We start from the raw sequence: 4,629 nt of genomic DNA on the forward strand, positions 1-4,629 counted from the left end.
CAGCGGACCGATCTCATTCACAGCATCTGAAATGTTGTTATGGTCATTCGGAAATGCCCGAGCAAAGTCTGTCATCAAAGTATTTCTGTATAATTGCCTCCCAGAACTGTTAAACGACTGCGTTCCCAAACAGCAGCATCCACCTCCGAAAGCAATTACCGCACTCATTGTGTTTCGTCTGCTCGTTCTGAGGTGCAAGTAATTTATTATATAGGAAAATTATTATATTCAGTAGCTTCTCCTACTTTTCTTAGTGATGTATAGTGCCAGTTTATCAGGAAGTGATGATATTGTTCTCTTTGACTCGTTGGATGGAAACTATGCTTGTTCGCAAATGTTTTGTGCGATATTCCAATTTTGCGCATAAGTTACATTCGCAACTTTGGATGGAAACCCAGCTAATATGACCATTTGGCAAATGCAGTCATATAGGTTATCCAGGACCAAAAAAGTTGTTTGGCAATAAGAACTTCAATAGGTTGTGAGGGTAACCTGTCAGGCCTTCAATCAATAGTTAAAATCAACATAATTGATTAGATTGAGAAAAGTGTCCATTTCATACCAAACTGGAGCCAGACCTGAATGTGAGTATAGTCAATCATGAGGAACTACTCCCTTGTTGAAACCAATAACCTCTGTTAAGGGTCAGATAAGGTAGACGTCCAAAATGTATACTGTTGGGGAACAGGGTTGGGAAACACTGACCTAAAACAATGCCTAATTAGCTATTTGGCTGTTGTTAAACTAATTAACTAATAACCCACATCAGCTCAAAACAAAAGTAATTTAAAATGTGTAGCAGATTCTTACATTTTGATGAAGGATTAAATCAACATTTTCTCTTTCACAATCATTTACAATATGACCAAGAACAAAGTAAATATAGTTTTCGTGTTGACTAAGTTGTCAGAATTCTACAGAAAGTAATTAATAAAATACTATCAATCCACAAATATGTGTAGATTTTAAATGTTTAAATATGTTTGAGGAAGAGAAATTATAGGTAAGAGTTTATGCTACAATGAAACCCAAAAACTTTCAGGAAGGTTTGCATATTGAAGACTCAAAATGACTGCATTCTGAATGGATGAGTACACATGAAATCCTATTAAAAGGCTTATGGGATACATTGGTAAAATGCAGGGTCGGCTTTTGGATATTTTAGTGTTTCAATAATAGTTGGGATAGAGGATTGATATTGTATTATTAGTGCACATGCTGGGTTTAATGGTGCTCAGACACTCAATGATGTGTCTCCAGTTCCACCACAGTCCAGTCACCCTGTGGGGAACTGGCCTGGCTGCTGGAGGAGTAACTACTGACAGAGGCCACTGTTGCGGTGGAGCAGTCGAAGTGGGACATGATGTGTGGCCACAGGCTGCTCTCTAGGGGGCTGAGGATGCCCCCTCCCTGCCCAGGTAGGTACAGGAGCGGAGGACAGCCATCCTCCCCAGCCAGAAGCAGAGCCTGGTTAATCAGCTGCTGGACCATGTCCAGTTTTGTGTTCCAGTCTAGCTCCTGCGGAGGCGGTCAGCGAAGGTTTCCGTTGGCCATTCTAAGTGGTAGGTCTGTCGGGATTGAAATTGCCTATCTGGTTGGGGGAACCTTGGTTGCCGGTGGATTGGTTCTCTGCATCCTCCTCTTCCTCCTCGCTGGTCTCCATGGCCTCATAGATAGTGCAGAGTCCAGATGAGGGTGACAGGAGACATGGTTGCCCTTTCACCTGTGACTGCTGTTTGAGTCACTGTTGCTGCTCCATCTCAAGCTGCCGTTGCAGGAGCTGTCGGCAGAGTCTGTGTTCCTGCTGCTGCTGTTGCAGCTGCAACTGAAGCAGCTCTCGAAGTTGCCTCTCCAGTGCCCTTTGCTGCTCCTTCCGCTGCCTTTCTTCCTCCAGACACAGCCGTTGCAGCCGTTCCTGTTCCTGGCGTTGCCTAATGTGCCACAACTGCAGCTGGTGCTGCTCTAGCCGTCGCAGCTGCACATTAGGCATCAATGGAGGCGGCGGGACCCTCGGAGGAGCATCAACATGTTGAACATTGATACGAGGCAGTGGCTGCTGTAGCTGCCTGTGGGTGTTCGGCAGGGGGGCAAGGTAGTTATTGTCATTCAGCTCTTGGGTTAGCCTTGGATAGTTACCATTCTCTTGTTGGCTCAGTGAAAGCTGGTGCTCACCAGTCTGTATAGTGTTCCCGGCTTTCCCTGTGGACAGTCAAGAGCACTTGCAATATGTGTTTACTGACAGAGGCATTCGTTATGAAGAAGGGTGTAACCAAACAGGAACAGAGGAAAAGCACAGACAGAAAGAGGAACATGCAGACAATAAAAGAAAACATAAACCAAATAACTAATTAGACAAAACTCTTAATGAATTCAGAAATCGGGGTTTCCCACACATCTTTCCTGTAAAAACACGTCAGGGTATTTTTCAAAACTAGCAAACCGTTGTGTAAGGAATATTCTGGGCTTAATAGATGTTAAGCTCCATCTACTGCATCTGTGGTGTGCTGTTGATTATGAAAAAAAAATCTTCTGGTATTTAAAAACAAAAAAAGTATATTGGACAAGCAAGAGAAGCCGTGGACAGAGCTTGTATTTAACTTAGAATATTCCTTTCAAGTAATATTCAGTCTACAATGTTAAAGGGGTCATATGATGCTGCTAAAAAGAACATTATTTAATGTCACCAGTGAGATTCACCAGAATAGTTCAGCACTTTTGACTGAAAATATTTTAACTGTGTAAAACAAAATCAGCAAATCTTTCAGAGTTTGTGTGTTGTTCGAGGCCCCACCGCTATGTCATCCAATTAATGAGATGTCATATTTGAACCAATCCAAGAATGTGAGTGGGTTGGAGAGGGCCTGATTCATTGGAGCAGTAACTGGGCTAAAAATAAAAGCATGTAACTGACACTTTTTTACTGCACAAATACATGAAATGCATTTATAGACTACCTGGATAGTGTTTAAATAAAAAATGTAATTTGATAATATATATATATAAAGCCAAATATAGTAATAGAATAAATAAAACAATCCAAACGTTATGGGAATGAAATAACGCTTGATTTCCATTAATAAATGTTTTTAAAGGGTAAATGATACATAAATACATACATCCAAAAAAGTATTAATGACCTAAACTTGCAAATTTAATTCAAATAAGGGATTTGTTAGAATTTGAAGAGAACAATAAATTATTTTTCTTAATGTACCTCATCTGCCACATATGATTTTACATAAATTAGAGTTCAGACAAATGACCTGAAAGAGATAGGTTTCAAAGCAGAGACAAGGAGATAAACTGATAGACATTCTTTATATCAAGGATAAGTTGTACTTTGGCTAACCTCCACCTGCAGATATTTTTGATGTAAAATGACTATTTTTGATGGCTGGTGGGTGAAAAAAAAGAAGGAACTGAAAAGGAGATGAGATTCCATACTGAGAAGAGGAAAAACAAAAAAGAAGATTCCCTGAAACACCAAATTAACATTCAGGGAGGATTTTGAATTTTTGTGTTGCGTTTGTTTATGCTTTAATGTATATTGGGGAAAACAGGCGTTTCTTGAAACCCATTAACCAATTCCTTAAGATACCATGAAAACTTGTTGTGCTGGGCTTTCAGGGTGGGGTCCTGTTTTTGAGTTTAGGGGGCATGACATGCTTTAGTAGAGGGGGATCATAGCCCATGAGCACTGGCTGTCATTTAATCAAAAATACATATTGGAATAAACACCATTTCAGCAGATATCCATTTCCTGTTCAAAATCAAATACCATAGGAACACTCAGATAAAAATAGACCATCATGCCACTCAAAATAACAAAACAAACAGGAACAGACAGCCTTGCAATTATGTTTAATGGAATTTTGGGGAAAACCTTTTAGTTATTGTGAATCATTAATGTCCAAACATCCCTGGATTATGTCTGGATTCATAGCAAGATTATAACAATTTCTTAATTAGTTGCACATGCACTTCCAATTCTTGTAGAAATGTCCCGGTACTCACAGTAAACTGACCTGCGAGCATCATTTTAAGATTTACAAATGCAGGAAAACACTTCAATTTCCATAAACAGAAATAGTTAGTCTGTTCTGAAATACAAATGTTTAACAACTGTAAATGAAAGAATCCATGTCAATCTGAGCCCAGTACTTTAAAACACTTAAGTTATGTGCCAATGAGAATCTATGTTATCCTTCACAAAAATGTGCAGCAGTAGCTCAAAACTAATAAAAGACAACCAAAAATGAAGTATGACCTGCAATCTAACACTCATTCACCTCCCTATGTCAAACACTGTGAGCGTGAAAAGCGTCTGAAGAATATTTAACCTGTATTTAATGCTAAAACAATTAGTGCTGGAGCACATTTTAAAAGAGAAAGCTGAAATAAGTTTCAAAAGACAGTAAAGCTACGTTTACAGTGCAGGAAAACTGATGTGTGTACAAACATTAAGGTAAGACAGGGATCTTAACAAATCAAATAAAAACAAGAAGAAAAAAAAAACAAAGTATAAAAAATTGACATTTGATTGGTAAAAACAGTAGGATAAATACAAAGGTAGTTGGAGTCCACCAAGTGTATTTATTTTTATTTATTTTTTTTGCATTTTTGACTTTT

Source organism: Sinocyclocheilus rhinocerous, unplaced genomic scaffold, assembly GCF_001515625.1.
Source record: "Sinocyclocheilus rhinocerous isolate Xijiao unplaced genomic scaffold, SAMN03320098_v1.1 scaffold802, whole genome shotgun sequence".
Taxonomy (NCBI): Eukaryota; Metazoa; Chordata; class Actinopteri; order Cypriniformes; family Cyprinidae; genus Sinocyclocheilus; species Sinocyclocheilus rhinocerous.